The 18829-nt window shown below is 39.3% G+C and overlaps 1 protein-coding gene across 7 annotated transcripts in view; it reads left to right on the forward strand.

The window, feature by feature from the left end:
* ELMO1 (engulfment and cell motility 1) overlaps nt 1–18829 on the forward strand; it is a 457713-nt gene that overhangs the window by 144445 nt on the left and 294439 nt on the right. The window lies entirely within an intron of this gene.

Here is an 18829-nt window from a genome sequence, read left to right on the forward strand (position 1 = left end):
AATTATTGTATACAGTGCCACAGCAAACATACATACAGCTTAATCTCTGTGAGTGCAGTTCCTTGGTCAAGGGGTGGGCATATTTTATAATGTAAATGTAATTCAGTAGGAGAAGGGCTAAAACAATTAGTTATTATCAGACAGTTAATGAAAATCTCAGAAACACACGAGCTAAGCTGCAGCAATAATGAAACTTGTGTTCATCTACATTTTTATCCAATAGAAGCTTCTCATGGAAGGCTCAGTCATGGCATTGACTGTGGGGGTCACATCCAAGCATTTCATACCCTAAAATCCCCAGCAAGATTTAGTGGTCCTTGGGTTGTGTTTTTCAAGATTTTCATGCATATTGTAAAATTTTCCAGAGCTGGTGACGATTTAAACCCTTACCATTAGTCTTAGAAAGTGGCTGTTTGACTGAACCCTCAATAACACTAAAGATTTTTTTTTCTTTATTAGTTTTACAGTTAAAAAGAAAACTCTTAAGATGCCTTTTCTCTAAATCCCCACAGCCACATTTCCTCTCTCCCTGTTATAGTATTCTCTTGGTCTTAGTTATCACCTTTTATTATTGTTATTTTTATCTTCCTCCAGTAGCCTGTGAATGTGTTTTTTTGTTTTGTTTCAACAAGAACCACAGTCTGTATGTTAAGCACTTCCCCTCTTAGAATAAATGACTGTAAGGTACAACTTCATTTAACAAAGGATAGCAGAATAATCCAGTTCTATAAGTGCATCTCATCAGTGAGTGTCATTTGGAACCTAAGGATTGGGGCTCTGTCTTCTGCAGCTCTTCCTGATTCGTTTGGTCAAATCATTGGCTTTTGAACCTCAGCTAATTGATTTGCAAAGTGGTGACAATGCTTTTAAACACCTTCGCTTTAAAAAGTTATTAGAGATCAAGAAGACATAGTATATGAAGTTTGTAATTTCTAAAGCATGGTAAAAGTGATTTTGATTGCCACTGAAGACAAGATTTTGATGCTTTTTTTTTTTTTTAACTCTGTGAATAGAGATTTTTGTCGCAATGTGATAGAAATGATTACACAGAGAAGACTTACTGGCATTGACTAACCAGAGTCCTTCAGATGCCCCAGTTTGGGCTGGGATAGAAATTTCTAGACAATGAATATTCAGGGAGTTCCCTTGAGGACTGACCTTGTGTTGTTATTTTTTTTTTAACTGTGCTGTCTCATCACTGTGAATTCAAGTGCCTAACAGTTTTTAGTCTACACAATAATTAGCTAAGGCATTCTTTCATTGAAATGGCCAAATTATTGCATTTCAATGCACCTATGGCCTTATATTTACAGTAATAGAGTTTACCTGCACTGTCATTTTTTTTAACTATCAGAATTCATTTGGAGTAGATGACTGATAATAAAAAGCTGGTTATAGTAATATCTATAGTAAACAAAGTTATTAAATGCAGTGTACTAAAAGCATAAAATGTTATTAGAGGAATGGAGTTGAATTGGGAAATTTTATTTAATCACTTTTACAAAATGTGTAAAACCGAGAACACAACTCATATTTTAACAGTTTTATTGATGTTCAATTTGTAGACCATATAATTTAGGCATTTAAAATATACAATTCAGTGCTTTTAGTGTATTTACAGAGTTGTACAGCATCGCCAAAGTCAATTTTAGAGCAGTTTTATTATCCCAACAAGACCCCTTAGCTGTCACCCCAATCTGCTCATTCTCTCCAGCCCCAGGCAACCATTAGTCTGCTATCTCTATACATATGTCTATTCTGGATGTTTCATATAAACGAAATCATACAATATGTAGTCTTTTGTTACTGGCTTCTTTCACTTAGCATGATGTCTTTGAGGTTCATCTATGTTGTATCATGCATTAATTCTTTGTTTCTTTTTATTGTCTGATTTTATTCTCTCCTGCACACACATATCCCACATTTTATTTGTTTATCTGTTGATGAGCATTTGAGTTGTTTCTAGTTTTAATTATTATGACTAAAGCTGTTATGAACACTTGTGTACAAGCTTTTGTGTGGGTGTATGCTTGCATTTCTCTTGGTTCTGTACTTAAATGCACAATGATTGCATCATATGCTGACTCTGTGTTTAACCATTTGAGGAAACGCTAGACTTTTCCAAAGTGCTCCCACCAGTTTATATGCTCACCAGTAGCTTATGAAGATTTCAACTTTTTCAGGTCCTCATCAACATTTGTTGTTATCTGACTTTTCGCTGATAGCCATCCAGATGGGAAGAAAGTGGTTTCTCATTGTGGCTTGATTTACATTTACCAGACGGCCAATAACATTTGAGCATCTTTTCTTGTGCTCATTGGTCATTTTTATAGCTTCTTTGGGGAGATGCCTGTTCAGATTCTTTGCTTGCTTGTCATTGGGCTGTTAATCATTGAGTTGTGGTAGTTCTGTGTGTTCTAGATACAAGTCCTTATCAGATATGACTTGCAAAAACCTTCTCACATTCTGTGGATTGTCTTCTTACTTCTTGAGAGTGTCTTTTGAAGCATAAAAGTTTCTTGATGATTTTTATTTTGATATATATCTGGTTTATTTTTTATTGCTTGTGCTTTTGGTGTCATAACTAAGAAATCATTGTTCAATTCAAGGTCATAAAGATGTATAGCTACAGTTTCTTCTGGTAGTTTTATAATTTTTACCCTTACATTTAGTTCTTTGATGCATTTTGAGTTAGCTGTATATGGCATAAGGAATGGGTCCAACTTCCATTTTTGCATGTGGATATCTAGTTTTCCCAGTATCATTTGCTGAAAACTATTATCTCTTCGTTGAATTTCCTTGGTACCATTGTCAAAAATCAGTTGACTATAAATGTGAAAGCTTATTTCTGGATTTCATTGGTATATGTTTATTCTTATGTCAAGTCCACACTGTCTTGATTATGGAAACTTTGTAGTAAGTTTTGAAATCTGAAAGTGTGTGTTCTCCAAATTTGTTGTTTTTCAAGATTATTTTGGCTATGGAAGGTCTCTTGAATTTCCACATGAATTTTAGATCTTCTAGTTATTTTCTACACAGGAGTCAGCTGAGTTACTGATAGGGATTGTATTCAATCTGTAAATCAATTTGGGAGAACTATTGCCATCCCATCTTCTAATTCATGAACGTGGGATGTCCACTGATTTCTTTAGGTCATCTTTAATTTATTTCTACAGGGTTGTGTAGCAGTTTTTACAGTATACATTTTGTACTTTATCTTTTACATTTATTATTATTATTATTATTTTTTTTTTTGACAGAGCCTTGCTCTGTCACCAGACTAAAGTGCAGTGGCACAATCTCGGCTTGCTTCAATATCCGCCGCTTGGTTTAAGCGATTCCCCTGCCTCAGCGTCCCTGGTAGCTGGGACTACAGGCGTGCACCACAATGCCTGGCTAATTTTTTGGATTTTAGTAGAGATGGGGTTTCATCATGTTGGTCTGGCTGGTCTCAATCAACTGACATTGTTATCCACCCACCTCGGCCTCCCAAAGTGCTGGGATTACAGGCGTGAGCCACTGTGCCCAGCACATTTATTCCTGTTTCATACTTTTGTGTGCTATTATAAATAGATCTATAGAAATGATCCCTAAGAAGTGTACTTCAAATTTTCTGGATGGAAAATCTTGTCTGGCTTGAGCCACATAACCATCTTGGCACAATCAGGCATGTCCAGGGTTATGTGGTCTTTTAGCATGCCCACCACAACCCCTTGCCCAAAAAATGGACTTTTACTTGAAACTCAGATATCATGTACTTATTATTTTTTCAGGACTGTTCACTTACTTCATGAAAATTAAAGTACAGTGTTATTTTAACAAGTAGTAAATGGGAAGAATGAGTAATATTAAAGCTTTCATCTCCATAAATGATACTAGTTAGACCTCCCTATTAAGTATTCTGGGCTCAGTATCAAATTCTGTTGTAATATCTTTTAAAAAGATAGAAATGGTTTCTATTTTAAAACTCTAGCTAGCTGCTGCTCTGCTACAAGTAAAGATTGACCACAAACTCAACATAATCTCCAGATTCTTTGCCTTTAGGCCATCATATTTGATTCAAAATAACTCTGCTGTTTAAGACAGTTTTTAATGACGTGATGGGAATGGAAATGCAAAATGTTTCATGTTATCCTCTACTCTAATTTGTCCATCTAGTTGTAACAGAGAGACTTGTTATAAATTGTGACTTCCTATTTAATAGATATGAAGATTAGTCAAATATGTAGAACAAGAGGAAAAAGGATGAAGTAATTTGTGGTGGGCTTTTTTTTCCTTTTGAGACAGGGTCTCATTCTTTTGCCCAGGCCGGCCTGCAGCGGCATAATCATGGCTTACTGCAGCCTTGCCCTCCTGGGGTCAAGTGATCCTCCCACCTCAGCCTCCTGAGGAGCATGCCATCACACTTGGGCTAACTTTGTCTTTTTGGAGGGATAGAAATGGGGTTTTGCTATATTATCCAGGCTACTCTCAAACTCACAGGTTAAGGGATCTGCCCACCTCAGCCTTCCGAAGTACTAGGATTATAGGTGGGAACCACCATACCGTGATAGACTTCTTAAACATATTAAAAGGTTTCCACCAAAGCAGGTTGATTTAGATGGATCTTTTAAGCCTTGGCTTGCAATAATTTTATCCTCTGGAACGTATGACTTTCCAGGCAACATATTAATTTTCTTTGCCTTGACCGTGTAGAGCAATTTATAAGAGTCCATATTGTTAATTTCGACATAGAAGTCAGCTGAATTACTGATGGGGATTGTATCGAATCTGTAGATCAATTTGGAAGGAGTATTGTTATCTCATCTTAAGAATATAAAGCCTTCTAACTCATGAACACGGATGCCCATTGATTTCTTTAGGTTATCTGCAGTTGTTGCATCAGTGCCTGGAGCCAGACCACAAAGGTAGCCAGAAAGGGCACCCCTAAACCATGTCTCCCCACATCTCTGACTCTGAACCACACATGCATGGAACCTACTCCCAGCAGCCTGGCTATGGACAGAAGATCTTACTAAGATCTTCTTACTCTGGTTGTAGAAGATTTGTAGCCCCAGAGCTGTAGAGTTGTAGCCCCAGAAACAGTTTGGAGCTTGTGCACAGACAAGAAAAAACTATCTGTAAAACAAAGGAAGCAACACTAATTGGAGAACAGAATCCAGAATCTTCACCACCTAACATTCATAATATCTGGAAAAGAATCCCAAATTCCCAGATCATGGAGAATGAGGATAAAAGAAAAGCAATCAGCTTCGGCTCCCAGATGACCCAGATGTTGAAACCAACAGACAAAAGGTTGAAAATGACTATAATAACTACCCCCAATGATAAAAAACAAACCATGTTTTCAATGAATGAGAATCTTAGCAGAGAAATTAGAGGTCTCAGTAGAGAAATGGAAACAGTAGGAAGCCAGATGAAAATTCTGGAAACAAAACATATAATTTCTGAAGTTGTACCTAATAATATTTAGTAGATCTTTTATAAATGTAAGCGATTATTATAAAGGTAAAGATAAGGTATTTTGCCTTTATTTTATTACACTTTTACCAATGAAATGGAAGTAGATAGGATATTTCTGTCCACCTTTTCATCTTCTAAACCTTGTTCTCTTTGGTCTTGAGAAAAAAAAAAAAAAAAGGTCTGGAATATACTTTGTGAAATGAGAAAGTTGAAGGCATTGGGGACATAGACTATTACCCTTCCCTCTTTCCTGCCACTTCTGTACGAATGTGAGCACATCTGTACTGTTGTACTTTATAGAGAAAATTCCAAATTATCGTCCTATTTCTCTCTCTCCTCTTCTGGGTCCTGAGTAACAGGAGGTCAGCTTCTAGGCCTTTCTTGTCTCTTTCCCTGATAAGAGTTGAATGCATGTTTAGTGCAGGTACAAATAAAGCTTTGGGCTCTGGGTCCCTTCCGTTCTGTACCTGCCTCTTCCTCCTCAATGTCATGTCCTTATTATAAATGCTTTAGGGGCAGTATATTTTAAAAAATGACATTAATTATCGAAACAATATTATTTACCAAGAACACTGGCAGAATGTTTAATATATTTCTTTATAGTGGCTTCTGTTTTTGTTTGATGTATTTAGTTGCTGTGGAAATGAACGTGTGGCTCACTCTTGATAGACCTGTTCTTCCTCCTGCTTCTTCCTTCTCCTTCGCTAGATCATCTTCCTCTTCAGCAGCTTCCCTTCCTTCATCAGGCCTTCTGGGCAGTTTTTAGGATGCCTGCTTGTAAACTGTTTCTGTTGAAAATTGATCCATAATAGTGTGTTAACACACCAGTCACTTTGACTACATGCAGCTTGGTCTTTGCATTTTAAACCTAGCTTCAGTGTGTGAGTCCTTTTTGAGATTTTTATAGGGTTTCTGCATTAAAAAAAAAAAAAAAGCAAGCATAGCTCTTTTTTTAAAGGCCTAATGCCTTCATTTCTCAGAGCAAAGATATGAGCCATCCTTATGGAGTGCCAGCCTAGGAGGAAAGAGGAACTAAACATTGTTTGTATACTTACACACGTGAGGGCCCCTCCACCGTGTTTGACACACTCTTCTCACAGCTAACGTGAAATAGATGTTCTGTCCCTCGTTTTATGTCTCAAAAATACTATACTGAGGTTAGGGAACCTGCCCAGAGTCTCACACAGGGTAAGAAGGGACACCAAAATTCAGCAATTATTGTGTCATTCCTAAGCCTCTGGGCTTTTAAATTTTATTTACTCTAAACCAAACTGCTAAGTAAAAGGTTGCAAGAACTCAGGAATGCAAATGAAAAAGTGCTGAGAGAGAGAGAGAGAGGAGGAGGAGGAGGGAGAGAGAGAAAGAAAGAGAGGAAGAGGAAGAGAGAGCACAAGAGCACACATGGTCTATTTACCTTCCTATGTTGTCGTTTTTAGCCTTTTCCCACCTTAAATGTGCTGAGAGCTGTTCCGCTGCCATTTTCTCTCCTTGCCTCAAGAGCGCATTTAATTGCAAGTGAATGGGGTGGGATTGTGATTGTCAGAGTGATTGCTCAGAACCTGCCCCACCGTATCTGCCAGTATATAAAACTCTGCCAATGTTGTCAAACTCTGAGAGTGTGAAGCTCTAGTCTTCACTGTGCTGAGCTGATTACCTCACATCGTCACCAGGGGGCAGCACCTTCCCATGGCTTTGGACTGAAGAGCCTCGGGGCTGTGGGAAGCTCCCACCAAACCCCATCCCTTAGCTGGTCATCTTTTGCCTTCCAAGCCTGATCATCCAAGTTTGGGCCAAATGGATGCAAATGTGTTTTCAATTTTATTTTCTTATTTGAGAGGGGGACAATTGGAGTGAGGAAATACATCTTCTATGTTGGCATACACGTTTGAAATATGTGGTACTTTATAAGCAGATGTTTTATGTGTATTTTGTGTTCTTTTCTCTACTGAGAAAATAACTATTTCCTTTGCTGGGGATGCAGTGCTCAGCAATGTCTGTTTCAACTGTAAGTTACACCATATTTTCTGAAGAAAGATGGTAGTAATCGGAGGCCATGGTTTGTGGGTAGAACTGACCATGACCTCCCAGGCCACTGTTCAAAGTACTGAGTTTAGAGTCAGCTGACCTGCAATCAAACCTCAATTTAGGCACTTACTAGCTGTGTGACCTTGGGCAAATTACTTAACCTCTCTGAGCATCACATACTCATCTGTGATCTGAGGGCTGCAATACATTCCTGCTTTCTTTTTTCGACAAATATTTATTGAGAATTTATGTGTGGAATGTGGTATTATGTCCTGGGTATAATGGTCTTTATATATATCTTTCAGTTAAATTTTATATGAATTGACCCCTTGTTTCTGTAACTAAGATTGCATTTCTATCAAAAGTCCTGGCTCATACAGTTAGACTCAAAGGCAATCCAATCAGAAAACACCAGACAGAGCTGCCTCAGGTAATGCCAGATGATTTAATTAAAATGTGAAGAGTAGCTCACAGGGAAGGCAGGTGTGGTGAACACCCACCCGCAGGGGTGAGGTGGACATCCTCCTTCTCGGTGACTTAGCCTGGATCTGGGATGGGTAGAGGCTTGGAGTAGGTTCAGAGACGGTTCTCAGAACAAGAAGTTGACCCTTGTTTTCGGGAGACTGTCTTGTGGCCACTGGGCATGCTGATGGCTTACCATCTAGCAGTTTATGCCTGTCACTTGCTGCCATTTTGAGCTAAGGCAACTGTAGCCCATGGATTGATGGAGAGTCTCTTGGGACTCTCTTTATTATTTTTATTCTTACTGAGGTGTAATTCACCTAACATAAAATTAAACATTTTTAAATTACTTCATTTAGTACATTTACAATATTGCACGATCACCCTCTATCTAGTTCCAAAAATCATCATTTTTCTTTAGTTTCTATTTTGATATGATTTTAAACTAGGAAAAAATTACAAGAATGGTACAAGGAACTCCTCCATAACCTTCAGCCAGATATATTCACTGTTGACATTTTGCCTCATTTTCTCCCTGCTGTTCGCTTTCTGTTTCTGTGTGTGTATGTGTGTGTGTGTGTGTGTGTGTGTGCGCGTGTGTGTGCCTGTGTATGTGTATACACACATTTCCGCTCCCCTCAAGGCTTCAGAGCATGGTGGAGACATTGTACCCCTTTAACACTAAATACTTTAGTAGGTATGTATTTCCAAATACGGCCCCTTAGTACAATGATAAAAACCTGGAAATTTAACATTAATATAATCCTATTGCCTAATCCACAGTGATTACTCAAAATTCATCACATTTTCTTCATACGTTTTCTTTCCTGGACCAAGATCCAGTCCTCCCTCCTGTGTGGAATTAGTTGCCATTCTGTGTGCTCTCCGACCATCACGTTTCTGGGAGAGTACAAACCATGGTTTTGTGCATTGTCTCTCAATTTGGATTTGTCAAATGCTTTTCGTGATTAGATTCAAGTTCTTACATATCATCTCCCTTCTAAAGAAAAATGGGTCCTGATTTCCACATGCTAAATTTAGGAGCGATTGTGTGGAGATGGCATTTTTTAGTCTTACATTGTAAAGCTGTCCCAATTCTATGGGCTGTAGTGATATGAGGGTCAGTTTCCTGAAGGCCATGGAAAATCTGCCCCTATTCCTTTAGTTTCAGGAGTCATTGAATGGGAGGTTTATGGCTTCGAGACCGGGAGATGGGGATGCAGAAGCACGTTGAGCAGCCCTTTGCGTTAAAATCGTTCTTCGATATTGTGTGGCCACATGGAATTTGCTGTGTGTTCATTCACTTGTCAAGTGCTGAGTGAGAAAAATGACAATTTATGATGTAAGTTGCTGAGATAGGGAAGTTAGTCTTCTATAGCATGGTGAAAAATTCCCCAGGCTGCCTCCTGCACTCCTGCACACCTTGCCTGGAAGGATGAATCCTTTCCTTTACCTCGCCAGGTAACTTCCCTCTGCCAAGCAAAAGCATCTTGCTACCTTGAGAATAAATTGATAATCTCAGTTTTGATATGTTGCTGATTTCTTTTGTGTACTTATATTGTCATTTTGCAGATGATTTTAGCAGCAGATCCAAGGCAGTGATTCTGCCCTTCTACTGTTTTCTGTCATCCCTGTAGCCAGCCTTTCCCAGCTCTTTGTTTCTCCTTTCCCCATTCACATGTATTTTTGGTAATTCGGCTTTTCCTAAAATATTTTGTGTTTTGTTTTTAAGGTTGAAAGAGCTCTAAGTAAACATATTTAGATTAAATTTGGATTACTTTTAAGCCACATGAACAAAATTCACCTCCCCTGTCTGTTCCCTCTAAGAAAAAATTATCTATTACCTTTCTTTCTTTTCTTTTTCCCCCCTTTTTTCTTTTTTTTTTTTTTTTTTTTTTTTTTTTTTTGTTTTTTTTTTTTTTTTTTTTCTCGATGGTTTTTTACTCTTGTTGCCTAGGCTGGAGTGCAGGGGTGCGATCTCGGCTCACCACAACCTCTGCCCTCTGGTTTCAAGTGATTCTTCTGTATCAAACTCCTGAGTAGCTGGGAATTATGGGAAGCTCCCGTAATTCACCATGTACTCCCATGGGAGCAACCTGGTGGGAGATAATTGAATTGTGGGGGTGGTTTCCCCATACTGTTCTCGTGATAGTGAGTAAGTCTCTTGAGATCTCGTGGTTTTATAAGAGGTTTCCCCTTTCACTTAGTTCTCATTCTCTCCTTGCCTGTTGCCATGTAAGACATGCCTTTCACCTTCCGTCATGATTGTGAGGCCTCCTCAGCTATGTGGAACTGTGAGTCCATTAAACCTCTTTTTCATTATAAATTATCCAGTCTTGGGTATGTCTTTATCAGCAGTGTGAGAACGGACTAATATACTACTAAGCTGTCCCAGGAACACACTCACAGACACTCCGAGTTAATGCTTCACCAGCTATCTGGGTGTTCCTTGGCTCGGGCAAGTTGACATGTAAAATTAACCATCATAGGAAGTTCCCCAGTGCTTAACTCCCTCCTGAATCATGCATTGGCTGTCTTGAGTTTTGGGGAGGATCATTGATTTGTGAATATTTTAGAAAGGTGATTTCAATCCATAATTTAAACCTCCCCTTCAAATACAGAAGTACGTAGATATAGATTTTATCTAATTTCCTTTCACTTTTGAGCTCTGTAGGTTACAGTATATACCACATAGTAGACAATGAGTCAAGGAAAAGAAGGGCCAGAGTAATCCACAAATCTTAAAAAATCAATCCATGACCACCTAGCAGCTGGAGCAATCACTCTTTAGCTTTCTCTCATTAGTTAGACACTAAATTAGACAGCTTTAAGTAGTTTCCTTTTAAATACAGAGTGACAGGAATGAAATCCAACACATAACAAAGGAAAACAAACACAAATAGTTTTAAAAATAAAGTCAGTTCTTCAGAAGGAAGGCCACTTTGTTTATTTCCTAAGATTTAATTCAAATTATTCTCAGAACACATTTTAAGTGATTGTGCTGTAACTTGAATATCACTAATTACCTATGCTTCCAATTGGGGAAAACAAAGAAATTTAATTAGCTCTGAAGTTTGAGAACCATTGAAGGAAGCACTGTTCCCATGCTACTTCTTTGTACTTTGTGCTTATGATGTTTTTAATTGCTAGCATTTTTTGCTTTATGTGTGAATGTGTTTGGCAACCACTGACACAGAGTGGAATGTCATGCGTTTTATAAGCTACTATGTGCAGAACGTTTTTGTGACAGGGCAGAGAAAATAAAATCTCAGATTTGCTGTATTTGACAATCTTCCGCTAGAACATTCTATGTTTAGAGTTCCGATTCTGAGAGTGTCTAATGGAAAGGTAGTCTCTTTCAATTCCTTGAAGCTCTTAATTTTAGTTCCACTGGGAACTCTTCCTCCCACCTTTTACCAAGCTTGTAACATACAACGTCCATTTCTGCATAGGTCACTGTTCCCACTGGAAGATACATCTACAGTCCTTTCAGTTATCTCACTGGGATAGACCAAAGTATTTGAAGGTTTTCATGGTTCTTAGGCTGCATGTTGCTTTTTGTTTTGTTTTATTTGTGACTGTTTTTAGCATACTGCCATTTATAACAAAGTGCTTTGTCAATGCATAGGGAGGAGGTGATGATAAGAAAGCAGTTCTTTTCTGTGAAATATTAATATTCTGCGGAAGCTCTTCTAGGAAATGACAGTGAACAGTGAAAGTATAACAGTGGATGAGCCTTTGGGGAGCTTGGGAAATTGTTGAGATGCTAAAGGCCATTCTGAAATTAATTTGTCTAGCCTACTGTAGTCTATACTGAAATTATTATCTCCAGTAAATGACAATATATTCTCAGCTATATCCAAAGACCATTGTAGAACCAGCCATGATCTCCTGTATGTCATTCCAAACATCACTTGAAAGTTCTCTCTTATGTCTAATCTGAATCTTATGCTGCTGTGAAAATCATTTTCAAGCATTGCAGTCCAACTTGGAACTAAAAGTAACTGTTCTACACTGAGAACAGAGACTGTCCATTCTAAATCGATCATGAGTCGTTTGTTGGTTTTTTTTTTTTTTTTTTTTTTTCTTTCTTTCTTTGAGACAGTCTCACTCTGTCTCTCAGGCTGGAGTGCAGTGGTATGATATATCAGCTCACTGCAACCTCCACCTCCCGGGTTCCAGCGATTTGGGTGCCTCAGCCTCCCAAGTAGCTGGGATTACAGGCATGTATCGCCACACCCTGCTAATTTTTTGTATTTTTAGTAAAGATGAGATTTCACCATGTTTCCCAGGCTGGTCTCCTGAGCTCACGCAATCCGTCCGCCTCCCAAAGTGCTAGAATTACAGGAGTGAGCCACTGTGCTTGACCTGTTGGGTTTTGAGCTGGGCATGGGGAAGAATGAAAGTGAAGTGTCCCTACAGGGTTAAGAAACCTATTGGAAGATGACCCTGGGTATAAGTCCATGGTGGGCTGCCAGTCTCAACTGTTATGTGGTTTTCTAAGGGGAGGACTGACTGTGGCCTGACAATACCTTCTGTGGTGCATTACTATGATCATGCCGTTCCAATTGGACATTGAAAATTTGCAGACAAATGTAAAGAGATTTGGTAGTGACTAAATTGCATTGCACAAGGTGTTGAAAGTAGTGAACAGCTTGCTCTGAAGCCCGTATTAAAAACTGGGAAGGAACAAACACTATGAATATGCTCATCTCACCAAGTACCCAACCTATTTTTCTTTCACTCTTTCTCTTTGTCTCCTTGTTATTCCCCTGGTCTTTGTCTCTTTGCAGTGTTTCAAATGCTGTTTCTCTTTTCTTTTCCTTCCTTTCTCATTTTCCTCCCACTTCTTTTTTTCTATATCACCTTTCTGTCTGCTCCCTTCACGTCATCTTAGATCCCACTTCCTCATTGATTTTTTTTTTTTTTTTTTTTTTTTTTTTTTTTTTTTTTGCCATTCTTAACCCCTTTCCTCTTTTATTGGGGAAAATAGGTTTTAAATTGAGAGTGTGCTAAGAAAATGTCAGTTTATGCTGAAAAACTGCAGGATTCAGGGACTGCAATTGTGGCTTATTGATGGAAGAGAGGCTATGGAAGTTAGTGCTTACAAATGATTTAAGGGTGATGGCTCAGTGTCTCAGGTGGACATGATTATATTGTGGGACAGCTGGGTTCTATTTTAGCCTGATATTGACCTCTTCTTGCCATGTAATTAACTGTGTGCCAGCCACAGATCATAAAGTGAGTGCCGTTCAATGAATAGCATCATGTACTCGTGCCTGGAGTTTGTTGTACCCATGGGGCCTAGTGGGCACTGGGAATGCCTGGATATCTAGCCAGGAGTGACATTTAAGCTCATTTGCTGAATGCTGGATTATAAAAGCTCTGACATGCATCCTCAGATAGCCACTCGATACAGATGGCTGATGAGTTCTGAAGCTTTACGCTAATATGTCCAGGAGCCCAGGGGCAAACTGACCCTTTCCTCTTGAGGCATAGTGCCTGTGTCGGCTGTTTAGAAATCATCAGAAAACATTTTAATATGTTTTTCAGCTGAATCTTAGGGGGCTCAATTTTTGGTGATTAAACTAGACTTCTAAATAGAGTTCTCTAAACCCCAAACACAGTGAACAGAGATTCATAGTGAAGTAGGTTGGCCTCCTTGAATGAGTGTTGCAGTGAATTCCGTCTTTTTCATGGCTTCGGTGTTGTGCAGTGATTAACGAAGATGTGACTTGACTGCTGGGCACCTTTATAGGAAGAAGGCAGTGGGGAAGGTATTAACTCTCATTTGCTTGAAATGTGTAAAATAAGCTGGGTAGAATGGGGAGGGGTACAAGACTAAAGATTTAAACCCCTCAATCATGGTTTCATTTACTATGTTAGGGAATTTGATGAGGTGGTTTAGACAGATTGAGGGCACAGAGAGCAGGGCTGAGTATCAGTGATCTTCCGATAATCACTAAGGTATTATTCAGGACACAAGCCAGATGATGTTAGCTTCACCAGAAGATGGGCTGATGTGGCCATGGATTCAGTAGTGATTCCTGGAATTGCTGGGGCTTGGAGGAGCCACCACCATGTGGTTTATCTCTGTCTAACCTCACTTAAACTGACCGAGCAGGCACTGTCTGTTTTGGGCTTTCAGGTTTGGGGTGGTGGTTCTCAGTGGAGCCTGGAGGGGAAAGAGATGCCTTTTAAAAAGAAAAATATTTCTTTTCTCTACATAAGTTTTGAGTTTAACAAGTTTTGATCAAGAAGGATTTTACCTTGGGTTTATGTTTTGGGTTACACCTGCGCAAGATGCTGCCGTGAGGCTGGAGGAGAAGGTCAGAGAGAGGGAAAACTTGGGCTGTGCTGAACCCCCTTCAAGCTCACTTACTTAGTTATTCACTCAAAAACAGCAGCATAGGCTAGGAGCTATCTATACTTTTGCAATGTAGCTTCATTCCTTAATTTGAAATAAATTCCTTTATAATTGGTCCAATGTATAATCCAAGGCAGATTTGAAATAACATTCAAAGGCAAATTAATAGGAGTTTTGGGCCATCCACTCCATCGCTTCCTTCCATTGATGGGGATCTCTGTGACTTGGCTTGTACTCCCTCAATGGTCCTTTCTCTTGGAACCTCACATGGTAACTCAGGGCCAGAAGATGGTGTAGCATGAATAAGAAGTGGCCTGCAGTCGTCCCAAGTTCTGGCCCATACTGGCCAGGACAGAGAATACTGGGATATCACATAGTCTCTAAATCCAATTTCAAAGAGTGCATCTCTAGAGTTAAATGAGTTTACCTTAAATTCTGTATGGTTGCAGGTGATGTAATCCTTTTATAAACATTTTATTAGGCAGATGAAGTTAAGATACAGGAAATGCTACTTCACATTTCATTGAAGAGAAAAGTCAGGTCTTGTGAAAGTTGTTTACTGTAACAGAAGGTTCTTACATAACCATTTCAACTCAATTTTCTCATTGTTTGTGGATCCGAGTTCCCTGCTCCCTTCTACTCCTTGCACAGTAGACAGTCAGTCTGCTACGAGCTTGCTGAGATGAGTAAGAGCCGTCTGCCAGTGATGGGAAATTTGGACTCAATGAAAATAGTCAATGGAAACCTCTGTTTGCTGTATCAAGCATGCAATACTTAGATGCATACGTGGAACAAATTTTTTTTAGCTTCAATGTTGTAATGAAGATGGCAGTTTTCCTTCTCAGCATAACATAAATGCACTACTTGGTAATCGAGTGGTTGGCTTGAGTTCTGTTTCTGGTGTGGTCGGCAATGTATTCACCTGAGACAAGCCTTTTGACTACTAGCCGTAGACTCTAATATCCTATTCTAGGCTGCTAGTACCTTCTGATAACAGCTTAACTCCTCTATTTACAAATTGTTGCATAAAATCTTACCTTTTCTGCATTCAGCTGATGAACTCTGTGAAAGAATAGCAAGAATAATATAATAAGCTGGTTTTGGTGTTTTGGCCTTTTGGATAGGAATGAGGAAGGAAATGAAATGAGAGACGCCTTGAAATGTCTCACTTAGACTTTCTTGTGTTCAGAGAAATATTGAGAGTAAATTCCTTTTCTTGAAATATCTTAAGTGCTCAGAAGAGGACTTCAGTTTGAGATGACTTCTTTTTTTTTTTTAAATGTAAGCACAGACAATTCTTTCTCCACCCTCAACCCTTTACAGAATTTCTGAGAACAGTGAATTTCAAAGAAGGGGAGGAACAGAAATGAAACTGACAAGAGAAGCCATCTAAAATTAAAACTCTCCATATGGAATTGCTTTTTCTTTTCCTCTAGAGAGTGTACTCACCCTAAGTCATAGAAACTCAGCTCTGTCTTTGAAAGTTTTTCTTATAGGATGGTCATTGGAAGCTCTGACAAGTCCTAGGTTCTATTATTGCCCAGCTTATCTCTTTTAAATGTCAAGAATATGTTCTTCCAAATGACAAGTTTTTATTTTAAAAATATTTTTATTAACTTTACTTATATATTGAACAGATAATACTACAAAATTCAAAAACCCAAAATGGTGAATTGTGTTGATTTTTAGTCTTTGGATTGGAACTGATTGTGTTTAGAAGTTGATGGGATATAACCAGTTCTCTAAGATAGATATTCTTTATTGCTTCCCATATGTCTAAAATATATTAGAAGAGAAAGTAAGGCCTGGTCATAAAAATAAACTAATGGATTATTTTTAGCTAATAAGAAGTTTACCTAGAAATCACCTATTTAAATCTTATTGCTGCTATATCTGTATTTTTATGTCCGTATTTTATTGCCAATGATGCCACTGATTGTTAGATACACATTTTATGTACAGCTGAGAAAAAGAAACCTAGCTGGTTAAACTATTTCCCAGCACCTTTCATTATTTAGATGATCTCTTAGGAAAGAATTGAGTGTATCTAATATATTTTAAAAATATATTTATTGAAAGAACTCTTCTGAACTTAATGATATACAGATATTTATCATTTAACAATCTTATGAACATATAAAAAATACAAGAAAAACACATCAGGTAAGTTTTACTCCTGAAACTTCTACACAGAAAGTTTAAGTCTTCTGAATCACTTCACCTCAACTCTTTAGTGTCTATACTTTGCCACACAATTTGTCCTTTGTGCTATAAAGAATATTGGTGAAATAGTTTTGTTTTGTTTTGAATTTTTGAGACAGAGTCTTGCTCTGTCGCCAGGCTGGAGTGCAGTGGTGCGATCTTGGCTCACTGCAACCTCCACCTCCCGGGTTAAAAAAATTCTCCTGCCTCAGCCTCCCAAGCAGCTGGGACTACAGGCGTGTGCCATCAAGCCTGGCTAATTTTTGTATTTTTGGTAGAAATGGGGTTTCACCATGTTTGCCAGGATGGTCTCCATCTCTTGGCCTCGTGATACTCCCCCCTTGGCCTCCCAAAGTGCTGGGATTACAGGTGTGAGCCACCATGCCCAGCCAATAGTTTTAAAAGAATTTATATTTTTGTTTATTTTGCTTTAACACCTTCTACAAAGTTTCTGGAAAAAAATAGTGTTTTTTTTTTTTTTTTTTTTGAGACGGAGTTTCGCTCTTGTTACCCAGGCTGGAGTGCAATGGCGCGATCTTGGCTCACCTCAACCATCATCTCCCAGGTTCAAGAAATTCTCCTGCCTCAGCCTCCCAAGCAGCTGGGACTACAGGCGTGTGCCATCAAGCCTGGCTAATTTTTGTATTTTTGGTAGAAATGGGGTTTCACCATGTTTGCCAGGATGGTCTCCATCTCTTGGCCTCGTGATACTCCCCCCTTGGCCTCCCAAAGTGCTGGGATTACAGGTGTGAGCCACCATGCCCAGCCAATAGTTTTAAAAGAATTTATATTTTTGTTTATTTTGCTTTAACACCTTCTACAAAGTTTCTGGAAAAAAATAGTGTTTTTTTTTTTTTTTTTTTTTTAGACGGAGTTTCGCTCTTGTTACCCAGGCTGGAGTGCAATGGCGCGATCTTGGCTCACCGCAACCTCCGCCTTCCGGGTTCAGGCAATTCTCCTGCCTCAGCCTCCTGAGTAGCTGGGGTTACAGGCACGCGCCACCATGCCCAGCTAATTTTTTGCATTTTTAGTAGAGACGGGGTTTCACCATGTTGACCAGGATGGTCTCGATCTCTTGACCTCGTGATCCACCCGCCTCGGCCTCCCAAAGTGCTGGGATTACAGGCTTGAGCCACCGCGCCCGGCCTTTTTTTTTTTTTTTTTAAATGAAAATTCAGCCAGGTGTGGTGGCTCACACCCGTAATCCCAGAACTTTGGGAGACCGAGGCGGGTAGATCACTTGAGGCCAGGAGTTTGAGACTAGCCTGTCCAACGTGGCAAAGCCCTGTCACTACTAAAGATACAAAAATTAGCCCAGTGAGGTGGCACATGCCTGTAACCCCAAGTTTTTAGGTGGCTGACGCACAAGAATCACTTGAACCTGGGAGGCAGAGGCAGTGAGCTGAGACAGTGGCAGTGGACTCCAGCCTGGGTCACAGAGCGAGACTCTGTCTCAAAAAAAGGGAAGGAAGGAGGAAGGAAGGAAGGAGGGAAGGAGGGAGGGAGGGAGACAGAGAAAGAGAGAGAAAGACAGGAAGGAAAGAAAAAGAGAAAGAAGAGAAAGAAAGAAAAGAGAAAAAGAAAAAGAAAGAAAGAAAAAGAAAGAAAGATAAAAGAAAAAAGAAGAAAGAAGGGAAGGGGAGAGGAGGGGAGTGGAAGGGAGGGGAGAAAGAAAATTCACGGTGCTGAGTTCTTAAGCTGTTTTCCACTGCAATTTTGTCATATTAACACACTTCTTTCTGATGTTGCTGGGCTGGGAATGTAGAGGAACAGATCCCAGCATTTCCAACAACGAGTTGATACATAGGGTTAGGAACTGCTCTGATATATCTCAGGGTTTTCATTAAGAGGCTGAAACCCATTCTGCAAATGCAATTCAATGCTGAATTTTTAAATATTCACACATGGAAATTGCTTTGCCATTGCTGTCCATCTGACTGCAATTGAAAGATGCCACTTACTATGAATTTCTACCCGAATTTAGAATTGGTAATAGATAGAAAGAACTGTGCATCTGGGCTGGGCGTGGTGGCTCACACCTGTAATCCCAGTACTTTGGAGGCTGAGGTGTGCAGATCACCTGAAGTCAGGAGTTTGAGACCAACCTGGCCAACATGGTAAAACCCTGTTTCTACTAAAAAATAAAAAAAAAATTAGTCAGGTGTGGTGGCATGTGCCTGTAATCCCAGCTACTCCAGAGGTGGAGGCAGGAGAACTGCTTGAACTTGGGAGGCGAAGGTTACAGTGAGCGAGAATGTGCCACTGCACTCCAGCCTGGGTGACAAGAGCAACACTCTGTCTCAAAAAAAA

The sequence above is a fragment of the Cebus imitator genome, unplaced genomic scaffold (genome assembly GCF_001604975.1).
Source record: "Cebus imitator isolate Cc_AM_T3 unplaced genomic scaffold, Cebus_imitator-1.0 Scaffold294, whole genome shotgun sequence".
Taxonomy (NCBI): Eukaryota; Metazoa; Chordata; class Mammalia; order Primates; family Cebidae; genus Cebus; species Cebus imitator.